Source organism: Oreochromis niloticus, linkage group LG3 (assembly GCF_001858045.2).
Source record: "Oreochromis niloticus isolate F11D_XX linkage group LG3, O_niloticus_UMD_NMBU, whole genome shotgun sequence".
Classification (NCBI taxonomy): Eukaryota; Metazoa; Chordata; class Actinopteri; order Cichliformes; family Cichlidae; genus Oreochromis; species Oreochromis niloticus.
In genome coordinates, this window is record NC_031967.2 from 53,874,375 (window position 1) to 53,901,844 (window position 27,470).

A 27,470-nucleotide genomic window follows, 5' to 3' on the forward strand; every position below is an offset into this window, starting at 1 on the left:
ACATTTTCCCTCCCATGTGGGACATTTAGTTTTCTTTGGATTCCTCCATCTGCATGCACTAATTTGTCCGACGCCTGGACATTTTTTCTCTAGCCACTGCTCGTCAGCAGTGAGTTTTGTAGTTTTATTACCCATTACAACAACACTGCAGAGCCTTCTCTGGTATTAGAGTTAGGAGTGGTAGTTGACACGCCCTTCTACTCCAAGCTATTTATGGAGCGGTGTAAGTTTTACGTGATGACACACGACCTTTCTCCCTCCTCACCAGTACTTTGGCCACTGACAGGAAATAAAATGACAAAAACAAAAGAGCAATCCAGCATCTTACTGTGCTGTTAAAAATTATTTACTCTTCACACACAGAAACACAAACATATAATATACAGTCACGCAGATCCTTTCAGCGGATCAGTCTACCAGCCCGTACGGTGGGCAAGCCCTAAGTTTTCTACCAGCCCGTGCGGTGGGCGAGCCCTAAATTTCAAATCCTTTCGGCGGATTAGTCCTATTTTAGATCCGTGCAGTGGATCAGACTCTCTAACCCTTTCGGTGGGTGAAACCTATCTTTGTTTTACGCGAGTGTATACGAGTGAGTTTCTTTACCTTACTGAAACGTCGCTGCAGCCGGTTTCGTTAGATCGTTCCACTGAATCCCACCGCCGTGGACCACTGATAAAAACACTGGCCAGAACCCAAATTTTAACGTTTCTGGGCTTTCACCTTTACCTGGAGAGGGCTGTCGACAGACTTCAGTGCGGGCTCTCCACGACGTCAGGAATCAGTGTAGATCTCTGTTTGGAGTCACAACAAAACAGTTGTTATTTCCTATCTGGCTCGAAGGACCAAAAAATATGTCCGAGTATTTTGTTTCAGTAAGGAAAGAGACGGCAAGCTTGTTGAGACCTGTACATGGGTGAGAACTCTGAGTGAGACTCACACCCAACTGTAGTCCGCTTTATTTATTTATACACTTGTTCATACAATACACCCTTTCATGACTCTCATAAGGGTAAAAGCGTGCTTCCCCTTTAGGCTAACTCACTGCACGCCTTCTTCCTCGTGACTACGGCGTGATCTTCTAGTTTCAAATTCCTTAGGCATTTCCTGCTTTCCTCTAAAAGTGGTTAAAGCTGGTTTCACAAACAGTTATACAGGAGCAGTTATTTCCACATAGTTTCTGTGTTAAATGAAGTAAAACATAAGTTTTATAAAAAGGTATAATAAAACAGTAAAATCTCTTAACAATACCCCTGGTCTAGATGTTGAGTATCAAAGATTCTATAGATCCTCACATTCTTCATGTAACACCTTCCTTTGGGATTATCTGTGTAGTAGCACCCAGCAAGTGTCCCATTCTCATCCCTTGCCCACTTGTGCCTTCTTGTTCCAGTAACCTACTTTTCATCAGTGCTTCCTTGTACCTCAACGCCGGGTGACTCCAAGGATTCAGTGGCTTCAGTTATAAGTCTCTCGCTAACTGAGGTAGGCTTGATTTGTGTGGGATACCTATCTTGGGAATACAGACTGGATATTTATATTTTATTGTTTTCATCTAATATCTCAGCAGCTAAAATAAATAAATATGGCATAACTGGAATAAAAACTTGTGAAACTCACTCAGATCTCATCGCCTGCCTCCACCTCACACCTCTAAGGCCTCAAGCCTCAGTACACTCGCTGTAATGGTCACTCGCTGCAGCAAACTTGTTTCACATACGTTTATCATTATGGCGCAGGAAGCCATGTTCTCCTAAACAATGGGTGTTGCCATTAAGACAATATCGCCACTTTAGCACTGCTTTAGGAGAAGATGTTTTCTTCCCATTTTCAAACTTTTGTATGTCTGCATGTCTCTGACCCCCTGTAGTGGAATATCATAAAAAATATGGTAAAAACTGACATGGTTGCACACTTGTGAGTTAAACACAGCTGTGGCGACCGCAGCTCAACATGCCAAGTTATAAAAATCCAGAAGTGACAACCAGCCAATGTGCCACAAAGATTGTGTTACTTGACGCAGGGTGTGACGTCAAAATTGGCTTGCGAAATCCACGACACAAGCGACTCGTCCAGCATAATGGCACAGTCAGCACGCAGCCATGTTTAAAGAACAATGTCATGCAAAGCAACTTTCCACTAGTGGGCACTTTAGCACAAACAGGTGTGACTCACAGAGTGAGGAGACAGTTTCAGCAATTTTACACATGAGAAAATCCCTCAGACTGTACATGAAGGCAGCTCACTGATTGAAATCTAATCTAGTGTTGAGGTTTTGATTTGATTAACATTCATTAGAAACCCCAAATAGAAAAGCTGTGAACAGGAAAAGTGCCTGTTTAGGATTAAAAATTAAAACTAATCCAACATTAGTCTTAATGAAGTAAAATCTTACCAATTTGATTAACTTTACACAAATTGTTACACAACTCTTCAGACAAACACTTTGTTCTGAATCATTTCAGTCACTGAATGATGTTCCTGCTGTTTTTAGTCTGTGGTTGAGGTTAAGTTGTGTGTCTGTTCTTTCTTATCTGCTCTGAATAGAGGTGTGTATCAGTTAGAAACACAATTCATCAGCATCAGCAATACTTCTAAAAACCACAGAACCACACGACAGGAACAACATGTGACAGCAAAGTTTATTGATGCTGCAGAGAAGGCAGGACACTGCTGTGCAGATGACATTGATATTTTAGTTATACTATATACACTCATACAAACACTGAGAGTGTATATTATATTGAGAAGGCACTAGAGAATATATGCAAATCAACATTGTGTGGCTGTGTGGACCAGTTAGAGACCAGCAGCTGGACGTCAGTGGTTGGACTGGTGAACTACTTCAGTGAGGAGTAGACGACGTCTGGCTCTGGTTTAAAGTCTGAACACAAACACACACAGTTCAACATGAGAAGAATAAGCAGCTCTGCAAACTCATGTTTATGTAAAGTAAATGAACACAACAGGAGAATGTTAGTGAAAGTATCAGAGCATCACAGTTAAAGTCTGAAGAAGAATAGAATAAAATCTTTATGTTAAAGAGAAGTTTATGTATCTGACATCTTCCAGACATAAACTAAGTTTCATTAAAACACACACAGAGGACATCACTGCAAATACCACAACTTATAAATGCACTGTTAGTGTTCAGGATGTGTGTTAAAAGAACAGAGTTATTGTTCCTCATGTAGCACAAAGATGATGTGATCATCATCTTTTTTCTATTTTGGAAAATCACCCTCTGGTTATATTTAGTCACTGATTATTAAGACTAGTGCACAGAGGAGCTGGGGGGGCAGATAAACATAATGGCACAAGAACTCACACAACAATATACACACATGGTAAACATGGAACCAAAACCTAGTGATGGCCAAATGAAGCTTTCTGAAACATTGAAGCTTGTATTGAAAAACGGTTCATTACTCGAAGCTTTTCAACACAGTCCTCTCTGGTGACATCTGGTGGCCAAAAATATGAAGAGCAGCTTGAATCCACAAAATAAAACCAACTCCTTCATAATGATTGCCCAACTCTACAGAGTGGAATTCTGTCTCATATTGGGCTGCTGTTGTGTTGCTTTGAACGCGTATTTTTTGGTGTTTAAAAAATGTAGTTTATTCGTTTAATAAATAATTTTGACCAGTAAACTTTCCTTGTGTGAACATGCACCATGGTTTGGTCTTTCTTTGCTTGTGACTTCTTGATGTTGGTAAATACAATAATTGAAAAATACCACGTTACATATAATAATGCACATTATGGAGTATGCTTCTGCTGTGAGGTCCTGCCTCCATGTACTTATGCAGTTAATCGCAGGAGGGGTATATTTATAAATAATATTATATTAGGGAGATTTTCCTATACATATTTTTGACCTGGGGGCAGAATTGATTGTGGAATGGAAAGGGAAAACGCTTATGAACTTGCAAATTAAAAACATGATGCATTTAAGGAAACCCTTTTTCATTTTTATTTGAGAAGAGAATTTGTTCCACTGTGCGATGGCCGAACCTGTTCCTTTTCGTGGAGATAATTTCTCCTGCCTTAAGGAAAACCCCTTCACATGGCACAGAAGAGGCTGGAGTGCAGAAAAACCGGTAGAGATGCAGTTATACAGTCTACCTGGGCCCCACAAACTATCAGCTAAAGAGAATAAATAAATTAAATTGCTGCACATTTTGTAGACTAACATTTTAAGATTATTTTTTAAAATAAAATATATCTTTTTATAACATTAAATGTTACGAGTCAAATGGAAGTTTTTCTGAAGTTATTTAATGATATTTATATTATGAAAAGCACATTTTTGACATTTTAAGTTTGTCCCGTTTTCAGATAAAATAAACACGCACAAAACAAAAGCAAACACCCAGAAAATCTGTCACCATCAAAACACTCCACAAATCCCGTGAATGATTCACTTCCTTCCATTTGAATCAGGTACCGAAGCAGTTACGTGCGTAATGAAGCTTCGGACGTCACTGGTCACGTGACTTTTGCTAAACGAAGCAAGCCTCGACACAGTGCTTCTGAACCAGTGTGTTGTTTTTTTCGACACACGCTCCGGAGCGTCAGCTTCAAGCGAGCCATCACTACTGAACGCACTGGCATAAGACACAGACCTACAAAATAAAACAGTAAGCACACGACAGACACAGAGATCCAGGCGAGACACAGAACTTAACAGACGCAGACTCATAAGCAGACACAATCACATCATGGACAGACAGGGGGAGCACTGAAGGTGGGGCCAGGGCAGGCACAGAAACCTAACAAATGGCAAATCATAATGGAAAACATAATCAGAATAAACAAAAGCATAAAGAAACACCAAACACTGAGTCGGCAGACCCAGGACCATGACACTTGGGACCTCAAAACTGTGGGAACATCCACCTTGCAATGACCTTTTGAGGCTTTCCCTCCTTACGGAGGGTGTCAATGATGGTTTTCTGCACAATTGTCAGGTCAGCTTCACAATGACTATGATCATGGGAGACTGAATTTAGGGTTTTCATAAGCTGTAAGCCATAATCATCAAAAATGATAACAAGTAAAGGCCTGAAATGTCTCACTTTGCATGATATTCAATTTTTTCAAGTTTCACCTGTGTTTACAGTAGACTCTCTTTCTTATTTGAGAGTTTGCACATCCTCCACTCCTCTCCTCATTTCTTGGTGGCTTACACCACCCGATGTGAATACAGGATGCAAGAAAGGAATACCACACAAGAAGGAGCTGCTTTTGCTGCTGCTCCTTTATTCACAGATGCCACCAAACCTTGTTTCTGCAGAGCAGTTTCACCTTCTAGATGAAGTTTTAAACTAGTCAGTTTTGCCAAACATATCTTTATCCTAGATCGATCACTTCTACAGTAATCATAAATAACACCTTTGTGGTTAATTTTGTCTCTCACCTGTCAATGATTACAATTAGATAAATAAACCCTTTTCTAGCATTAAACAGAAAACTCTTGATTAAAGTCCACACAAGGTGTTACCACATGAAGTCAAACTTCCTGTGATGACAGATGTAGTGTATCACTGTGCTTACTAAACTGCCAGCGAAAATACAGAAGGAGTGTGTGAGGTGTGCTGAATACCATTTTTGGTGTTTTATTGTTACTAGTGAAGAGCGAGCATTCAAAGATACAGGCAGGGCTGAGTGACGCATGTAAAGAAGTTAGATATAAGCAAGCATTTTTATTTTTATTTTTTGCACACTGCGTCTCATTAAACTCTCTCACAGTAAAGTGGCGCACGAAGCATGCCAGCAAGACAGAAAGCACAAACAATTGTTCATAGATTTAGCTAAATCAAGCTGAAGCCCACATTTACACTTGAAGGTAGACTTTGAAATTGTTGCTGCTTTGGTCACGAAGTACACACAAAAGAAAAAAATCACTAGAAATGCTGGATTAAATTGCATAAAAATGGTTAATGGAAATACACCTCAATTAAACTTAAAAACATGAAAACGTTGTTGAAAAATTGATTGAAAGAAAATCGCAAAGCAAAAACCAAAATCAATTTTAAAAATTAAATGTGTATCAGTGTAGTCAAATATTTGGCTACAGCCCTGAAATGTATTTGTATGAAATTGCAGTCAGCCCAGTTGTTTTTGTTTGTAGTAGTTCTTGATGGGCTCTTGTATGTGTGGTCGTGTGAAGGAGGAAAACTGGTAAAGGTAACTAAATGGTGTTAAGGGTGCCACCTGGAGAGGGAGTACACCCCAGGAGAGATTACAACAGCCAGTGCAAACGTTGTAACAGTAACAAAAGACACACAGGCTCGTTATTAACAAGCAGAGGTTTGGCAAATCAATTTCATAGAAGACATCTTATTAGAGAAACTACCACCAATATAGAGCCGCAGATAAGAAAACGACTTAAATAGCAGGATTAGTAATACCAAACCTTTGATTAAGACATTTCATTAAGACACAAACATTACTTAAAAGAACAAGGTTCGCTGCCACGATGCTGTTGAGTTAAACATAGCAGTTCAATAAAATAGTTAATCAAAATGGTGGAGACCGGCCACTTGGGGAGACAACCTACAGATCGGAGTGCCCAAGGGTGCCACCAATTACTCCACCGTGCAGTCTCTCTGTAACTTAAATTGTGTGTTATGTTTCCCAGTGTGTACACCCATATGCATCAGAGGGAATTCCACCACACGTCCCTAGCCCCCACAGCAAGCGGCCGTGCCTTCACTAAAGCAAAATAACATAAACCTCTAAATCAAGCAACATAAAACACGAAAGAACTCAGTAAATGATAAACAGAGAAACAGGAACAAACACACACATACCCAACCTTTAAAACCTAACTCCTATTAAAAGCGCGATCAAAATATAACAAAAAGTTAAGACTAAAACACCATAAAACACAAATAACCAATCAATGACACACACATTGCCGCTTTTTGCATGCACCACGGTGAGCTTGAGAGGAGACGACACTGAAGATTTACCTTTTTAAAGTCTTTTGACAAGCTGGGGTTTAATTGTGAGTTGCCGTTCCTTTTTAACGTGTGTCACATGTTGATTTGTTTTTATCAGGTTCACCGCAGCGCTTATCCTCTCTCTCGCATCCTGTGATACAGTTTTATAGTTTTAACCGTATTTAATAATGTAAAGCTTTTAATTGTTTTAGGTACTACTGGTACATGTTTAATTTTATTTTGTATTAACATGAAACCCTTTTTAACTGACTGTGTGCCTACAGCTCTGTACTATTGAAATAGGTACCTCCTGCGGGTCACAAACGCCTTTTAGATTTCTTAATTCACACACTGATTTTCATAATGAAAACTACTTTTGAGGAATCATTGCAGTACTTTGACTGTGTGCCGTGTAGTGTTGTCTAACAAACTGTAACTAAAGGCCTGATTTTCTCTAAAAATGCTTCTTGAAAGATCATATCCCACAAACTTAGTTTAGAGAGACCACACTGTCTACACTGTATATAGTGAAGTCTGCAGGTGTTTGAACATTGAAATTTGTTTTGTACCTAAATTATTCTGCAGATCATCAGAATGAAAAGTTATTGGCCATGATTGCATAGCCCCTTTTAAAAAAAAAGATTCCACGACATTATTGTACGTCAGGTGGTGGTCAGGGCTATCCAGACTGACAAGTGGGACATTCAAGGTCACCTCTCCGGTGGGGAGGGAGCCTGAGATTGTCTAAATTGGAGTCTGTTCTATAGCAAATGCAGAAAAAAAGGTTTTAAGACAGCAAATAAGTTGGTGCTCTAAAAAATAAGATTGTTTGCTTGCAGGACAGCAGCAGGAGATGAGTCCTCTGTCACAGATGGTTGGTCAGTGAAGATGGTCACCTGCAGGTTCAAGCTCATTGCATCTCCAACCCACATCCACTGCCACTGTACTAAAGGGAAGTTATTGTTGGGTTTATCTAAGTACAAACCCTGCTGGAACAATTAGACAATCAACTGCAGCAGCAAAACAAAACAGAGCTCTTTGTGTGATCACGCTCGAGGGAGGCCAACTGAGGTCAAGCGCTGTTCCTTCCACTCGAACCACATCAGACTCTCGGCCAGACTCCCCTTAGTGCTCATTTTATTGCAATTACATGAATATGTGTAACACACCCCAAGCAAGAGGGCGGTTGACAGATTATGTCTGGTTCTGAAAAAAACAGATAAATCATGAGATGGACGACAGGTAGTGTGTTTCCTCTCTCGCTTCTGCCAGATCTGAAGACGAGCAGTAGCGTCACACTAAACCATCTCACTAGGGCGGAAGTGCCCCCTTGTGGCGTAACTAGGGATCACACCACATGTTGGATCTCCAACAAAAATCACAAGATTAAGGCCCTTCCTTAACAAAACTACACCTAAAAGCTTATACAATATACAAAAATTAAATCACATAATGTGACCACACATTACAGTGTGTCACATATGCATAATCTCATTAACATGTGACAGTTTCAAACGGGCATGTGTGTGTAAACAGAGTATATGCCTGTATGTGTGAGTCCAAATATGACCCAGATAGCAAGACGACATTGAATCTATGTTGATTTTTCATTCGAACCGTCGTATATGGTCGGGGTTGAAATGCCAATGTTGTAACAACATTGAAATACTGTGGTAAACCGACGGTCTTACTATACAGACGTTGTAACGATGTTGATTCACCGTTGTTTTTTTGTCATTGATATTTGATCTATTTATAGTCGACCAGGTGACAACAACAACGTCGAGAAAACGTCTATTTATAGTTGACGATCATTCGGCTCCGGTCACCATCAAAAACCATCGATTTGTAGTTGAGCATTAAATTGCATTGCAACTGATCGGGTATAAAGTACCAGAGAAAGTAGATTTATTGTTCATTTGTTATCAATGACTTGGTCTAGTTCACCAGCTTTAAAAAATCGTGTCTACGTGCAATTTATGTATAGTTGACCGGGAAATTAAAGCAGCGATCACTTGGACTATTCCGCAGCACCCCTCTCACATTGGTACATCCCCCCAGGTATTCATTGTCTTCTACAGTAGAGCGGGACATTTGATTTACTCTCAGCGGAATTGACCGGAGAAGGCATCAGTTCATGCACTGCGCTGGCCTGCACCATGATTAGTATAAGGTAAGAATGAATGATTTTTTTTTCCTACTCGTTATTTCCATGTTTGCATTTGAATAACAGTAAAAAACTCGTTAATGTTGTACATTAACGAGTTTTTTTTTACTGTTATTTACGTCCGAAATTGTGTCTACTTCTTGCAATCCGTCAACAAATAAATTGCACTGCGAACAAAGTATATCAAGAAAGAAAAGATTTTCGTTTCATAATTTCTTCGTTATATTCCCTTACAAAGCTAGCTTTAACGCTTCGAGTTTTCCTTTGTTCTTGCCGTGGCCTCGGCGCTTGACCCAGACTTTCGCTCTGTAGTTGCTTAGTACTACAAAAAATTCTAAATCTGTGATATATGATTGATAAACGTAAAGTTAACTGTATAAACGTGTTCAATGACTTTGTTACTTTTGATGATTGGAGAGCACTCGTTTCAATTCGCACACGAAAACTTTAGACTCAGTTTGAATGCCCACGTGACTGTACGTTGCACGGTCACCTAACTTTACGTTGCACGCGTACATGACTTTCCGTTTGTGCCTTGAATAATGAATAAGGCTACGTCCACACGTACCAGCGTATTTTTGAAAACGCTGATTTTTCTATGCGTTTGCACCTTTTGTCCACACGTAATTTATGTCTGGCCGTACATTGTGTTTGTATTTCCAGGCACATTTCACGAAGCAGAACGCAGTCGTCAGAGATATCCACGTGAACGCTGTGATACGTCTGACCTTCAGTCCGAAGAAGAAACCCAGACCAGTCTTAAAAGAAAGCACAAGTAAAACCCTTTTATTCACAAACATATCTTTGATTGTTAAGAATTTATGATCTTGTCTTTTATACATATCTGTGGTGCTTGCATACTGCAATATCACCACATAATATAGTCCAAAAAGTGGAAGTTTGTAAACTTTTTAAAAATGCAAAGTCGTGTACACTTGTGCACTTCAAAAATTCATTGTATACTGTACCTTCTTGCACGTCTCTGTTTCCTGTGTGTGTTGTTAGAAATCAAACTAACTTTAGGAAACAATATGCCAAAAGCATATTTACAATTACTTAAGACCGTTTTTAATTTCTTTTCTTTAGACCAAATCCCCTGTACACATATACGGACTCAGAGGATGAGCAGCCTACAAAAAAACTGTTTCCCCAGGCCCCTCGAGTGAAAATACCAGGTAATAAAATACTGTCTAGTGTCTGTGTACATATCTGTGTCTGACACAAGGAAACTTTTTTTGACAAGTTGTCTGTATTCTTAAATACTTAAAAAATTATCTTTTTCTGAACAGCCCTCATCACTCCAGTCTGCCCCCCAGCCCACTGATAGCAACCATCATAATGCCACACCCAGCTTCCGGTACCTTTCGCCACTCCGGCACAAACCGACACAGCTTTGTGATCTCGCCAGCATGCAGTCTGATGTCTTCCCTATAGATGGTATGCTTTTAAAAAAGTTTTAAAGCTGCATCACAATGTCATTGTACTCTTATCTAAAAAAAAACCCCAATTTATACTCCTGAATGTCATCTTGTTGTGATTTGTTTTTTCTGTAGATTCCAGAGACTCTGTGAGGCCACTATTACAAGGCAAGTTTGAAAATCTTGGAATTTCACAGTTTACATGGTATAACAAATATATGTGACAGGCAAAAACTAGTAAACACTTTTAGCAGTTACAAGAACTAACAAATGAATATCCAACAAAAGGGAATAGAAATACATTGTACTGCCAATACTTTGGTTTATTCTTTGTATGACTTGAAAATCAGGCTTTAGGGAAAACTAAATGACATGTTTCTATCATCAATTACATGAAGTAAACACACAAGCACTTGCATACACATTTAAGACATGAGACACGCTAATTCCATCTCATAAAATGTGTCTATAGGTGAGACGCTTTGCGTTGATTGGTGCTGCTGGACCACACTGGAGGTGCGAGTCTGCCATGTAATGGTTTATGCCATTACAAAGGAGCTGGCCTCTGTACTCAACTGGGCAGGGAAAAAAAACCAAGGACCAGACAAAGCAAAAAAGGGCATTTAAAGAGACAGCGCTGTGCAGATGCATATTTGGTAAGTTTTACTGTTTATTGTAGTTTTATGAGCCTAAAGTGAACAATAAAGGGATCAATTGATGTGCTGGGTGCGTTTCACATTTCCTATGTTTTTTTTGCTATATTACTTTGTCTTTCTTAATAACAAGACTTTCATGTCCGGTTAATCTGGAGATGGAGTCTTTGGTCTTCGGCTTGTTTTGTCCTCGGGTTGTACACTTTGTACAGCCCGAGGACCCCATGTTTTCTTTTTTTTTTTTAAAGGATACACGGCACACCATGCTAAGACATATCACATTTTCAGCTTATAGCTCTTTGGGAATCAAATGCAGCAGTTTGCTGATTTCCGCCTGGTGACTTTCATGTTTATCAGCCTAGGAGTTTACATACTTTCTCCCTGCTGAAGACAATTAACAAGAGCTTATTCATGTGCTCTAATTCCCTTTTTTTTGTCTTTGGTTTTTTTTGTGTGTGTGTGTCTATTTTTGTCCTAGATGGCCTGGCGCAGCAGGTAGGGGCGAACTCTATGTCTGAGTTGGTCTTTGCTTAAGCAGTCCAGAAATGGCTCAGATATGCTCCAGATCGTACGGGTGGCGCGCAGGACACACATCATCCATCCCCATCCCGGAGTAAATAATAAAAAGTGACGTGAAACATAGAAATGTAAATAGGAAACTTTGTCTTTTAATAAAGTATTTTGCAAATGATACATGTCTATTGACCTTTTTTGTTTGTTTTTTTTTTTCAATAAAAAGCAACTGTGCAAAAGAGGTGGAAAATTAACACCATAGCTCAACAGTGTTTCAATATCAGAATCTGACATTGTTTCAATGTCAACAGTATTCGAAAATATAACGTCGAATCAATGTCAGGTTTCAACATTGATTCAACATCAAAACCTGACGTTGTTTCAACGTTAAAAATGGGTGCAAGAATGACGTTGGGTCAACGTCACACTTCAACGTTGCTTCAATGACGTCGCCTGATATTGACTCAACATTGTTTCAATGTTTCCTTGCTATCTGGGGACCCTGTGAAACCTGCTCAGACAGGCCTAACCATATTTTACTATGTTGTCTGCAAAGAAATGCAACTCCCAATATGCCCGGTGCCAGGAGCCTCCCTTGCAGCAGCCCAACTAAGACAAAAGACTGTTGTAACTAGACAGATATAGAGTGTGTGTTCCGCCATACCATGTATGACAAAACAAGATGCGACCTTCCCGTGAACTTTGAACTTCCCATGAATGTGTATGAGCTATGTCAGAACAACAGAAGGGAGTGAACGTCCTCCCCCCTCATGGTGCACCCAGACCCTTAGCAGACCTAAATAAGGATGAGACATTTTATCAACATACAAACGATTATATATCTCTAAGCATAAATGATTATATGTTTCCAAATACAAATGACAATCCTAAATTATGACTCTGACAGTTATGTTCTGTTAAAGACTTTCTTCTGCACTTACATTTGGATCACCTAAATCCATGACAGTCATTTGACCAGTAATGCCACGACTGGAAACAAGCAATCCCTGAAATATTACAATATACCAAGCTTCTGTGTTTGAATACAAAACAAATGTGTTGTTTGATCTAGAGACTGCACTTGTGGCTGAACCGTAAATACATTTTATTTTGATTTTATAAGTAATGTAACTTGCAAAACAAAGTTGTGGAAAGCCTTAACTTAGTTTCAGGATAATTAAATGTGAGTTGTTTGTTTCGTTGTAAGATTCTAACAATGATGGCAATATAACTGTTAGTTGTTCAGCAGAACAGTGTCCAGTATGTTGGCTGGTAGACTGTTTTACTTAAAAGTTTGGCTGATTTTAACAACATTACAAGCTTTCTTAGTTTTTTGAGGCATAATTTAAGTTCTGGTAACTAATGAGGTTGTACAGTGTAGTGACCATTTTGAAGCAAATGGTGAGCCGCAGGTCATTTTGACATTTGATGATCTTCTAGCCTCTTCTAGTGATCATCTTGAATCAGTTGACAATGCTGATAATGTGATTGAAGTTGACACTGTGCAGAGGAGTGGTGGGGTTAGGACTAAGGATAAACCTGATTATAATTCCAGAGAACTGCAGCAGCGTGTTGATTTTAGAACGATTGCTGTAGATAATCTAGACCATATTCCTGCCAGGGTAAGAGGGAGTTTGGGTAATTTAATTGATGAAGCCTTAGATAATGGATTGCATTTATATAGCGCTTTTCTAGGCACCCAAAGCGCTTTACAATTCCACTATTCATTCACTCTCACATTCACACACTGATGCAGGCAAACCACAGTTGTAGCCACAGCTGCCCTGGGGCAGACTGACAGAAGCGAGGCTGCCATATCGCGCCATCGGCCCCTCTGGCCAACACCAGTAGGCGGTAGGTGAAGTGTCTTACCCAAGGACACAACGACCAGGACAGAGAGAGCAGGGGGATTGAACCTCATCTGTAACCTCCCGTTTACAGATGAGCTTCCCAACCACCTGAACCACGGTCGCCACAGTCGCCCGTGGTTCAGGTGGGTGAAGATGATGCTTTACCCAATACTTTGTTGAATGTTGTGTTGAGAGGACCGTCTCTAGCCAGCGATGTACAGAATGTGTTACAAGCAGATGATGATTATAATACAGATTTATTTCTGGAGGACATCATGTAAGTGCTTCAGAGTAATGATGCATCAATATCTTGGGATGAGTTGAAATTTATTGTCACAGTTGCTCATAACAGGAGTGGAGGAGGCATTTGTTTGAGACTGGGCAACATGTTGTATGATGACATTTTGTCAAGAAAAGGGAAACATCTATATAATCTCCAAAGTAACGATAGTAACTTGTGCTTTTGTGCCTCGCACACTCTGTCAATGGTAGCTTGTCTGAGGATTATAAACTACTCTATGCAAAACAGCTACACAGCAATGCAGGACTCGAACTGACCTTATGTCCTGTTGTTAATCAGTGGTGCTGGTTTCAGTCATTATGTAAGTGTGCTGTTTATTATGTCGCCAAACCTTCATCAGCTGAGACTGAAAAATTCACTAGGATGAGTGAAAAAATGTTTCTCCCACTGAAAACACTACGTCCAGATGAGCAGAATCATTGTTTTGAGATTTTACCAGAAAGGCTTTAGGACCCATCACAGAGGCGTCGCTGTCAGCAGATGTGGTGTGTGGATCTTTAGACGTTGTTGGTAAGCAATATGGAAACTGAAAAATAGAACTTGTATCATCCTATGAGAATATAGCACGAGTGTGGCTCATACTGTGTGTACTTATGGAAGGAGTGCTAAAATATAAGATTTAGATAAGGCTGGTTGGCATTCAGGACCACGCTCACAGTAAAAGAAAGACGAGGAACAAAGCAAATGTTTTGATGTTGTGGATCATGAAACTTTTACTGAAAGATTTGAAATGAACTGTGTGTTGTATTTTTTGTATTTAGTTTTTGTCAGTACTGACTAACAAGAAACTAACCATGCTGTGTGGCAGGTGTATCATTCAGCTTAAGGTGTGAAATGTCCTGTAAAAACTGTGAACTGTAAATATATACTGGTACAGTTATGCAGCCTAAACTGTAGGATGAGCTCTGTGTGATATTGTCATTTTTTTCCCCCACTTTTCTCTTTTCTTACACCTTTCCATTGTACTTATTTCAGTCAGGTCAATGGTCTCGGGTTTACAGTCGTGTTTTCAGTTATTTTGTTTGGCGTGGTGCAATACGACAGCCGGGCAAAGTACAATCCCTGAGTGGAGGCTTAATACCTCATTGAAGTTTGCCCCTGTGTTCATGAAATGATGACAGGATGCTCTGAGTTTCTCCTGTTTCCAGCTGTTTAGTGCATGTAATACTTGCCTGTGTGTGACTGTGTTCATGCTATTGTGTGTTTGTGACTAAAAAAGGTTAAAGGATTCCTGTTGGTACCATTACTCTTTAATTTCATATGAGGGTCATTTTAATTACAATTTAATTACAAATGATTTAATATATAAAGTTCTGTATATATTTTCTGATATTGACCTCTTGTCACCTTTATTCTGAATTTATTGATTTGAGATTGGATTCTGTATGAATAGCAATAAGGGCTTAATGAGTATGAAAGGGCACACTAAATAACACAGTGGATGTGCTTGTCGATGGTTGTTTGTTGGTCTCTCAGTAAATGATGACCTCAGAGTAGTCTACTTAAATGATACAGTTCTTCTTTCTGTGAAAAACTACAGGTCAGAATATCATAAAGTCGCACACTTTGACAAGTTCATCAGCTGGTAACAAACCTGTTCACAGCTCAGATCCAGACTCAGATTTGGTGCCTTTCAGCGTCTGAAGATGTGTTCGAGTCTCTCCACCAGCCGCCTGATTCTGCTGATCTCCCTGAGTGTGATGATGCTCATCTCTGTATCAGGTACTGTTTTTATTTCTGGAGTTTGCTCTGTTGTCAAAGCTCAGTAACAACAGCTAAAAGTCTGTTTCTCAACACGTTTATAAATCTATCTGACCTTAATGTAACTTGCTAACTGTGAACTAACTGTGTGAAAAGAGACTAAAACTATCACAGACTGTAACAGAGCAGCTGTTTCTGGATAAATTTAAAATGCAACTACACATTTTATATTACTGATTAAATCCAGCTATATTTTTGTCAGTTATATAATTTTTCATATTACACATAGTAACTGGATCAGTAAATTATTTATACAACATTTGAGAGTTGTTTATTTCATTCTCCATGATATCTGAAAGGCTCAAAGAATAATGACAATGTGTGTGATGATGTGCTGCAGGAGCTGACCACGTGGGGATACGCTGCTATAAAAACCATTCTAACCAAAGTACAAGAACCACGTTTGCACCTAAATGTGCAAAAAACATCATCAGCTGCTTTGAACGCGACAGACCAGACTGCCTTCCTGGCTATGAGTAAGTAGAACTTCTTCTAAATTCACTTAAACCAAATAAAATGTAGAAATTGATTTTTGATTAAAACTCCACAAACACAACAATGAAAATGAGATTTGCACTGAAACCTTGATGTAGCAGATAAATGTTCCCCTCTCTAACATACAGCACTACTGTTTGCTCTGTGATTGTTTCTAATTTGGTGATGTTGGGGAATCTGTGAGTTTGTGCTTATGAGCTTGGAGGAAACCTGAGCTGTTCTCTCACAGCATAATGCAAAATGGACACTGCACATGTTCAGTTAACAATAAAATGAAAATGTCTAATCCTTTGATTTGTCTTCCTCTCTCCAAACTTCTTTCTTTATTCTTCTGTTTTTTTTTCTTCCAGGGTTAAAATAAGCAGTGGAAGAACATTTTTCCTCAGACCAAACACCGAGTGGCTTAAAAGGAAAATAAATGAGGTGAGAAACAAATTATTTATAAAAATGTGGACACAAAGTTTAGAAAAACCAACAGTGACTCTCTAGCAAAAGTGTGAAGATTATACTATAGGTAATAAAAAGACACTGTGTATATCTGTCTAATGGTGCTTCTTCTTTTTCTTCATGTCACCTTCTCTCTTTCACCACCACAGAGAACTCTGCTGTGTCCTCCAATGTTTTCAGCTTAAATAACTGAAGCTATTAATCTTTAATGAGTCCTCCCACTATAGTTTGTATATTCCAGCTGCACCACAGTGTTTAGAAGCAGTGACTAAATGTCATCTTACATGTCTTGTAGGTTTCTTAATTCACACGCTGATTTTCATAGATTTAATCTAAGTAAAGATGATGAAAACGATGAAACAAAGTTAAAGTAAAGCAGCTGCTGGAAACATTTCTGCTCATTTATTAGTTCACACTTTGACAGAAATATTTGTTAAGAAATGTAAATTATTTTTTGCAAATTATTCATAGCGCTTTAACAGTCTTGTGTTCACATATATATACAATACAAAACAATTTTACTATATAACATGTTTAAAACCAGGGGGTACACCAAATTGCTTCACAGTAAGGAATAAACAGTAAAATTATTACACTGAACAGTAAGTCATTTAAAGAATGTAAAATAGAGAAACAAACAAAGGCATTTGTAAGTAGGGATTGGGAGAATTCATGATAATCCAGAGAAATGAGTAAAGATACGCCAGCTAGTGATTGGTGAGAATTAGCAAATATACTACAAATGTCATTAAATATGAATGTTATTCTGTCTTCAAGCTGAGAACAAAGACAAATCAATAAAAGCTTCTGAAATCAGATTTTTTTAATGGTCTGTGTGATTAATTACCATTTGCTGTGGGTGTTATAACAGACAACAAAATACTTATTGCTGTGATCATTTCATGATGATGTCATGATCACAGGACATCAGGAGGCAGCATTTAACCGATATGGCAGAAGTAAAAGTGAACATTCAGAAATCACTTGAAAAGTTATTCACAAATACATATTTTATTCATACTTTCATTAATGTTGGGTTGCAGGAGCAGCAGACTGAGCACAGACACTCATACGTCCCTCTCCTCAGCCTCCTACTCCAGCTCCTTTAGGGAAACACTGAGGCGTTCCCAAGTCTGCCAAGAAACATACGTCTTTGTCATTCGTTAGATTGCACATAATTAACTCTATTCCTCACATCTTAGTCCCTCCCACTACAGATGACAGCAGAGGAGGTGAAGATGAGGCATGAGACAAGATTTAACAGGTCTATTGCGGAGGTGTGGTCCCTGGCTCAGCTGCAAGGGAGAGGTGGTGCAGTGAGCTCAAGGGGGGCGGTGCTGGAGAGGCAGGTGGGGCCACAGCTGGTAGCGTTTGAACTGATGACAATCTCTTTTACCCTTATAGTGAAGCGAGAGACTGGCATGAGAATGGAGAGCTGAGACCAGTGCCGAACAGACTGTGGGTCATTATATGTGCGTGTAATTATAAAAACTGATATCCAATAGCACAAACATTGCGTGTGTGGAAGTCCATCTTACAAGGACATTAACAGACATCATGGAAACCTTGTTTTAAAGTGGTGTCAGTGTAAAAAGGAATAATGTGATGTCAAACCTATTTGTTTGAGTCACAGGCACAGAAAGAGTGAGAAGTCTGATCAGCTTAAATAACTGAAGCGATCGATCTTTAAAGAGTCCTCCTCCTATTGTTGTTTGTATATCCAGCTGTGCCACAGTGTTTAGAAACTCTGTTCACCACATCAGACTGACTTCACTTTGATTTAAATCCTTTCTGTCTGGTTTGCTCTCTCTGAATAATGATTTTGTGCATTTTGAGGCTTAAACTGGTTTTTAGAAGCTGTGATTCTGTCCTCTTAGATGCCTTATAGATGTCTTAGTTGACAGACAGCTACTTTTGAGGAATCAGCGCAGTCCTTCGACTGTGTGTGGTTTATTGTCGTCTCACAAATTGTAGCTGAAGGCCTGATTTTCTTTAAAATACTTTTAAAAAGTTAATATTCAAGGATGTTTTATAGAGAAAGAGAAACTCAAAAAAGCAAAGTGCTTTCCCAAAGACTTGAAAATAGTCAAAGATGGAGGCACACACCAGGATTTTGGTGGCTCTCAGTCTACTGAGAATGGTATCCTAACTGTCCCATTTTTGTAGGTTTGTAGTCTTTCACCTCCTTTGGCAGATGTTTTCTTCTGTTTGCATAACCAACAGGTCCCTTTGACCTGTGCGACTCCCACATCTCCTCCCTGTTAGCCATGAGTCACTGCCAATAGGGCGCAGATGGATGCAGATACCAGAACTGAGGTTTTAGATTTTCTTCAAAGCATATTTGTACATCTTTACATTTTCTTCAATACAATTGTTATTCATTTATTATAATGTAATCATTTTTGTTCACATCCCATTTTAAATGATCTTAAGTTGTGTTCTGTGTAGTTTATACATGTGGTTTTATAACTACAGCATATTTATGGCAGGTTTGAAAAAAACTTGTGCATTAAAACAACATAATAGGAAACCACCAGGAATCTCAAATATTTACTAGTAATGGTTATTGGAAGTATGACTAATGTTCTCTGAGTTCCTTCCATTTTTATAATGTTGCTGACTAACATAGAAGCTAACCATGATGAGCAATCTCATTGCTGACCTCTTCTTTTCTCTCTTTGTGACCAGCTGTGCAGCCTGTTCCTTCACTCATAGTTTGGGTTTGACCTGCTGTCATAAGGTCATCACCCAGGAAATAAAGACAATCAGACGTTACTTTGAACAAAAAACACATTATGAGTGCAGGCAGCACGATTTCCTGTGAGCAAGCTGCAATTTAAAGGGAAGTCAAAGATTTTCCATGTGTAACGGCGACTCCCTCTCTTTGTGGCCTTTGCAGTGGAATTATGTCTTCACAGATGATTTATTACCACATCATCTGAAACCATAGAGGTGGTGAATGACTCTTAGCTGTTATTTGATAACAACAAGGGGGGAACTTAATATCTCAGGATAAGATAAATACCATGTCCTAATATTTTAGTATTTATATGATAAAATGTATTGTGTCTCTGCTTTTAGGATAACAAACAGGTATGATTCAGTGATTTTGAATCACTGAGAGACAAAATATAAAAATGTGATTACTGCAATTACCTCCATCATCTTTTCCTTTAGCTCAGGGCTCTAGACTAACTTTTTGACATGGGCGCACCGGTACGCCTAACTTAAAAAATTTAGGCGTACCGGCACAAAAGTTAGGCGCACTCAAATTTTTCAACCGCTTCGCTTAACACCGCAGTTTTACATGTGCAGTTTCTTTGGGGGGGGAAGTCCATACAGACAATATTCATTTCTAAATTATTAACTAACAATCTTGTGCTTAAAGTGCTTTGTCAATATTGTAGAAAATGTTAAACTTAATCATCATCTTGGCCTCCTCTGACGACCTGTTTGCTGTTGCCTGCTGCTGAAAGGCAGTGGGGAGAGGGGACACTTGGGCAGTGCATTTATTGCAGCATATAATGTGTTTTCTGGATACACTGTGCTTTTTCAGCGTTCAAAGATTGATGGCACCATGTCAGAGCTGGCTATGAATTTCAGACGGATCAGTCCTTAACTTAACACAAAAGTTATCAATAGTTCTTTTCATCTTTTCTTATTACCCACAGCTACATCCACTTCTCTCAGGCCTAGGCTGCTCACTAGGGCTGGGTATCATCACTGATTTCTATAATCCATTTGATTCCGGTTCTCAAAGTCCTGATTCGATTCAGTTTAGCCTCAGACAGTCAGAAATATTATAATTCTGATCATTTATCAGTACTGATACATGTGAGACTTCATCAGAATTGTGAACATCACAGCAGATGCCTTTGTGTCAAAGTAACTGAGAATAAAACACAGAAAAACATGAAGGAGATTTTCCTGGTCTGGCTTTTTATAGCAGATAACCTTAAAAATATTCTGCAATATTGCGTAATTTTAAGAAGTTTAAATTTCTTCAGTATTGAACAGCAGAAATTAGGCTTTCTTGTCGGACGTCATTTACATGAAAAAAGAAAAAGACAGCGCTGTAAACAACGGTAGACTGGTGGGTAATAAGTGAATGAATAATCCAGAAAACAGAGATTTGAGACGGGAAACTGTTCTTGAAGTACACACAGGGAGCTGTGTATGAAGTGTAATTTTTATCGTGGTGGAAGCAAAACAGCAAAAGTCAGAGGGAATTCATGACGACATTGATCAAATGTGAAGCGTAGCTTGCTGCTTCTTTTGCTGCTGGCTCGGCGAATTTTGGTTGGAGAGACAAAACCTGCAGCTCAGAATCAGCGCAAAAAGACGGAAACACAGCGCCAACCCGACGCATCAGAATCGCTAAGCTCCGACAGCGTGTCCGTCTGCGGGCCGTCCGGTGAGAAAGCCGAGAAAGACAAAGCTGATTCTGATGCGTCGGGTCCGCTCTGTGTTTACGTCTTTGTGTGGAATCCGTTAATGAATTGATATCGCCTTATTAAAGCTACTCACCTCCCTCTTCTATCTGCACTTTCCACTGGACCACGGCCAATCAGAGAGGTCCCGCCCCTGACTATCTCTGATTGGTTTAGTCCACGATAGGGGCATAATGTGTGTCTGTTGTTGACCACATGGAGAGTTGCAGAGATTTTTTTTTTTTTGTTACCCAAACAGGTGCGACCAAATGTTGGTAACAGTTGGTCGCACCGGTGCCACCAAATGTTTTTTTTTAGTCGCACCACGGAAAAATTTGGTCGCATTTGCGACCAAATTGGTCGCACTCTAGAGCCCTGCTTTAGCTGCCTCAAATCTCTCGTCTCCTGCTTGAATGGACTCAAACTCCATCATCTTGACCTAGGGCCACTCTAACCACTGTGCTCATGCAGCTGCAGACTGCCACCAACTGTAGTCCAGGACAGTGGATGTGAGGCAGCACACTCTAGAATTATTCCATATACAGGTCCTTCTAAAAAAATTAGCATATTGTGATAAAGTTCATTATTTCCTGTAATGTACTGATAAACATTAGACTTTCATATATTTTAGATTCATTACACACAACTGAAGTAGTTCAAGCCTTTCATTGTTTTAATATTGATGATTTTGGCATACATAACTCATGAAAACCAAAAATTCCTGTCTCAAAAAATTAGCATATTTCATCAGACCAATAAAAGAAAAGTGTTTTTAATACAAAAAAAGTCAACCTTCAAATAATTACATTCAGTTATGCACTCAATACTTAGTCGGGAATCCTTTTGCAGAAATGACTGCTTCAGTGCGGCGTGGCATGGAGGCAATCAGCCTGTGGCACTGCTGAGGTGTTATGGAGGCCCAGGATGCTTCGATAGCGGCCTTAAGCTCATCCAGAGTGTTGGGTCTTGCGTCTCTCAACTTTCTCTTCACAATATCCCACAGATTCTCTATGGGCTCAGGTCAGGAGAGTTGGCAGGCCAATTGAGCACAGTAATACCATGGTCAGTAAAGCATTTACCAGTGGTTTTGGCACTGTGAGCAGGTGCCAGGTCGTGCTGAAAAATGAAATCTTCATCTCCATAAAGCTTTTCAGCAGATGGAAGCATGAAGTGCTCCAAAATCTCCTGATAGCTAGCTGCATTGACCCTGCCCTTGATAAAACACAGTGGACCAACACCGGCAGCTGACATGGCACCCCAGACCATCACTGACTGTGGGTACTTGACACTGGACTTCAGGCATTTTGGCATTTCCCTCTCCGCAGTCTTCCTCCAGACTCTGGCACCTTGATTTCCGAATGACATGCAAAAGTTGCTTTCATCCGAAAAAAGTACTTTGGGCCACTGAGCAACAGTCCAGTGCTGCTTCTCTGTAGCCCAGGTCAGGTGCTTCTGCCGCTGTTTCTGGTTCAAAGGTGGCTTGACCTGGGGAATGCGGCACCTGTAGCCCACTTCCTGCACACGCCTGTACACGGTGGCTCTGGATGTTTCTACTCCAGACTCAGTCCACTGCTTCCGCAGGTCCCCCAAGGTCTGGAATCGGTTCTTCTCCACAATCTTCCTCAGGGTCCGGTCACCTCTTCTCGTTGTGCAGCGTTTTCTGTCACACTTTTTCCTTCCCACAGACTTCCCACTGAGGTGCCTTGATACAGCACTCTGGGAACAGCCTATTCGTTCAGAAATTTCTTTCTGTGTCTTACCCTCTTGCTTGAAGGTGTCAATGATGGCCTTCTGGACAGCAGTCAGGTCAGCAGTCTTACCCATGATTGCAGTTTTGAGTAATGAGTCAGGCTGGGAGTTTTAAAAGCCTCAGGAATCTTTTGCAGGTGTTTAGAGTTAATTCGTTGATTCAGATGGTTTGGTTAATAGCTCGTTTAGAGAACCTTTTCATGATATGCTAATCTTTTGAGACAGGAATTTTGGGTTTTCATGAGTTATGTATGCCAAAATCATCAATATTAAAACAATGAAAGGCTTGAACTACTTCAGTTGTGTGTAATGAATCTAAAATATATGAAAGTCTAATGTTTATCAGTACATTACAGGAAATAATGAACTTTATCACAATATGCTAATTTTTTGAGAAGGACCTGTATGTATATATATATATGGAATATAAATATTGAATAAAACAGAGTAACCTGGAACGTGGGAGGGAACACAGACGTAGCGATGCTGAACACGAGGAGACTGAGGACTTAAATACACACATGAGGTGATCAGGAGAAGTGCAGACACATGAGGACACAGCTGACTCCAATGAAACATAATGACAACACAGGGGAGAGTAACACTCGACACACTAACATGAGACACGGACCTTCAAAGTAAAACAGGAAATATGACAGGCACAGACTAGACACTAAAGTAAACCTAAGAACAAAACTCTTAACCAGAATAACAATGAAACTTAGGAGTATAATATTCTAAACAGGACAACGAAAGAATCAGAAAAAACACCAAAATACAAGAAACTGAAAATGCCTGATCAAAATGACCAGAACTGTGACACCACGATATGGTTACTGGTTAACGACTTCACCCATCGAAACACCGCGATGGCTGTAATGATGACACTTGATAATGAAAGTCAAAACCAGTGGATGACATCATGGTCATGGCTTCCTCTATCTTCCTCTCTTTATGACCCTTCCACCTGCTTTTTAAACAAACATTTTCCCCTGAGTTCAAATGATTTATTAATAAAGTTTGGAAATGGATCATCATGTATTTTGTATGTGATCAGTGGAGTATTAAAGATGACTAAAAAACAGTAATCTTAAGCATCTAATACAGGTGGTTTTTGTGGTGACCACTCATTAAAAGCTGTTAAAAACAAAAGTCATAGAGGAAAGTAGTAGAGAAAAAGGACCCCTGGACTGGAAAGGCTGGTTACCCAGTATGCCACCCAAGAAAGGCCCAACACCAGAGGAGGTCGAGGACATAAAAACCTCCCTCGGAGCGCTGTGCGGAGATGTGGCCGCAGTCAGGGCGCAGCAGGAGCTGCTTCTGGGGCTTCTGGAGGAGGTAAAACAGCTATGCCTCCAAAATGCCCAGAAGGACAGACAAATCATGGATCTCGAGCGGCGGGTGGATGAGCTGGAGCAGTACACCCGTACGAACGACGTGGTCATCAGCGGTCATCAAGAACTCCACCGACTTCACCGACAAGGTCCAGAAACTTACCCTGGATCCAGATGAAACCATGGTGTCCTTTGATGTAGTCTCTCTCTTCACTTGCATACCCACCACGGAAGCAGTGGAGACTGTCAGAAAACGACTACAAGAAGACAGCTCCTTGGAAGACAGGACCAACTTCACACCCGATCAGATTTGCACACTGTTAGACCTCTGCCTTACCACAACATACTTCAAATACAACGAAGGCTTCTACAGACAAAAACATGGCTGTGCCATGGGCTCCCCTGTGTCACCTATTGTAGCCAACCTTTACATGGAGGAAGTGGAAAGAAAGGCTCTTGGCTCTTTTAAAGGGAGAGTACCCAGCCACTGGTACAGATATGTAGATGACACCTGGGTCAAAATCAAGACACAAGAAGTGGAATCCTTCACTGCGCACATTAACGCCGTGGATAAAAACATCAAGTTCACCAGGGAAGACACTAAGGATAACTGTTTGCCTTTCCTGGACTGCGCTGTGCACATTGAAGAGAATGGCAACCTCAACATTGAAGTTTACCGGAAGCCCACACACACGGACCAGTACCTCCTCTTTGACTCCCATCACCCTCTGGAACACAAACTTGGAGTAATTAGGACCCTACACCACCGGGCAGAACATGTTCCCTCTAAGCCTGAAGGGAAAAAGAAGGAACACACACATGTAAAGGAAGCACTTAAAACATGTGGTTATCCTAACTGGGCATTCATAAAGTCAGCAAAGAGGCACAGAAAAGAAGATCAGACACCAGCGAGGGAGGATAAGAAAGACAGACGCAACAACATTGTCATCCCCTATGTAGCCGGTGTATCAGAGAAACTCAGGAGAGTTTTCTCCAAGCACGACATCCCAGTGTACTTCAGACCCAGCAACACACTCAGACAGAAACTGGTTCACCCGAAAGACAAAACTCCAAAACACAGACTGAACAACGTGGTGTATGCGGTACAGTGCAGCGAGGAATGCCCAGACCTCTACATTGGAGAGACCAAACAGCCACTTCACAAGCGTATGGCACAACATAGAAGAGCCACCTCCACAGGACAAGACTCAGCAGTCCATCTGCATCTTAAGGATAAAGGTCACTCTTTCGAGGATGCCAATGTTCACATATTGGACCGAGAGGACAGATGGTTTGAAAGAGGAGTGAAAGAGGCCATCTATGTCCACTGTGAGCGACCATCTTTTAACAGAGGCAGTGGTTTACGACACCAACTGTCTGCCATCTATAATCCAGTTTTGAGTTCCCTCCCCAGACGCCTTAACGCCCACTCACATCCTGGGCCATCTGACCTCAGGAATTCACATGACAAGGTGGGGCCAGGTTTCACAATGGGCTCACCCTAAACCCTGGCTGATTAGGTCCCACACCCGCTTTCACACCTTGGCTCATGTGATTAGAGGATCACCAGGGGGTCCTTTGTCCCTCCTTGGGGGGATACTCCCACTGGGTTTAAATCTGGGACTCTCGGCCATTTGACCTTAGAACTGAAGAAGCTTCTCGGATGAGAGGTGAAACGTCTTCAAGCAACTTAAAGAAGTCCAGACGCTTTTCTTTGCAAGCTCCTTTGACTACGATGACCTGGATGACTGAGAACCTTCACAGACACTTAAAAAAAGAAAAGAAACTGTTTATCTTGCCAATCTGTTATTTACTCATTTTGACATAATGTATCAGCACAATTTATCTAAATTCAGACAAAATTTAAAATACGAGTAGAAAGTGATATTTTTGACTGTAAAAACCACAAGCATGTTTAACAAATCATTTTCATAACTTGAAATGCAAATAGAAATTGTACATTTTTTAAAAATATCCACAAGTTTTGCAAACAACAAAGTTATATGGTATGGTAAATCCTGCAGGTCTGACAGTAGGTGTGTCACTCCTGTTTTCCATGTGGGGACAGCGTTTACACTGCAATCTGCCTTTGGTGGCTTTTTTGCAGGAACTGTGACATTCACTTGTAGAACTGACACACAAAACAAAACAACGACTACACTACACACTAACTACACAAGACAACACACTAACTTGAGACTCCAAACACAGTAAACGTCACAAATCTCTCACGTATCAAAACTCTCTCTCTCTTTCGCTAATTCGCTCTCTCTCGCCGGTCACTCTAAAACTTCCCTCTCTTCCCAAACAACCAAATGCCACATGTTGCCATATCATTTTTTGATTGGTCGACATGGTACATTTTTCCACCAGTAGGGAAGGAGTGATTTTTCCTTTTCTTTTTTCACTCACAAGCAAAGCGTGTTTGCTAGCGCTCTCACTAGAAAACACCGTTTTTACCGTTTCTTCCAGGAGTAAACGCCACTATTGTATTCCAAAGAAAACCCAAACAACACAAATTAAAAACTGGTATTTAGGTTGAAGTCCGCACGTTCGACCCAAGTTGAAATGGAGACTCTGGGTCCATCGACCCCAGAGGGTTAATCAGAAAGCCTTAAGTTGGCTAGTTATGTATCAGGCTAATGTTTAAAGCTTTCACTTGAGCAAATTAACTCATATTACTGCTAAGTAATGTTAGCTAAGTTCACAGCATATTCCATAATAGCGCTGCCATACTGCATCACACTCAGTGCATTTCAATCATTTCTCCAGCGAGTTTGATAGCTAGCAAAATAATAATCATAGTTTTAAAAAAATAGCATGTGTAATGTACACGTACTGGAAAATTATTTACTAGCACTCACCTATCATGCGACTAGAGAGCGCAAACTCCGCCATTGTTGTTTTCCATCAAACACTCATTAAAACAGCAACCTACAGGTATGTTAGCACACTCATCACCGACTGGCAGAGGGAGGGGCGGGGTCACAAGTTGAAATAGACACAGGGCAGCCAAGGTGGGGAAATTTTGCTTTTACATTTTGCGACTCATTTTATTTCTCTATCTGATAAGAAAACTATTCAGTCAGATAGTTATTTGTGGTGAATGAAATACAGTTACACTTTCAAGCACTTTTAAGCACCACATCTAAAATTCAAGCACTTTTCAAACCTTGAAAAGACAACATTAAAATTCAAGCATTTTCAAGGATTTCAAGCACCCGTACGGACCCTGTATTTAAATTTCAGTGATGATTCCTGAACACAAATTTAAAATCGGCAAATTCTCCAAAAGGATTGTTTAGTATTCAGGACAGACCATCAATAACTTACAACGTATTAGGGGAAATACTCACTTAAGCATGTGTTCAAATGTAAAAATACACAAAAATGGGATCACATGAA

At 40.1% G+C, this 27,470-nt stretch overlaps 1 protein-coding gene and 1 long non-coding RNA gene across 3 annotated transcripts in view; one reads left to right on the top strand and one right to left on the bottom strand.

Moving 5' to 3' along the window:
- Nucleotides 1-2,850: 2,850 nt before the first annotated feature.
- LOC109201351 (low affinity immunoglobulin gamma Fc region receptor II) overlaps nucleotides 2,851-27,470 on the bottom strand; it is a 158,275-nt gene continuing 133,655 nt past the window's right edge. The window contains exon 7 of the mRNA XM_019357000.2: nucleotides 2,851-2,881. The gene's annotated coding sequence lies outside the window, so the exon portion shown is untranslated. The remainder of the gene's footprint in view (nucleotides 2,882-27,470) is intronic.
- LOC109194362 (uncharacterized) lies at nucleotides 14,210-17,368 on the top strand. 2 transcript variants are annotated; one of them, XR_002061391.2, is made up of 5 exons: nucleotides 14,210-14,359; nucleotides 15,454-15,571; nucleotides 15,951-16,086; nucleotides 16,456-16,528; nucleotides 16,702-17,368. It is a non-coding gene; the product is annotated as an uncharacterized LOC109194362 (long non-coding RNA). The 2 variants fall into 2 exon arrangements; XR_002061390.2 differs by having other exon boundaries at nucleotides 14,288-14,359; nucleotides 15,390-15,571.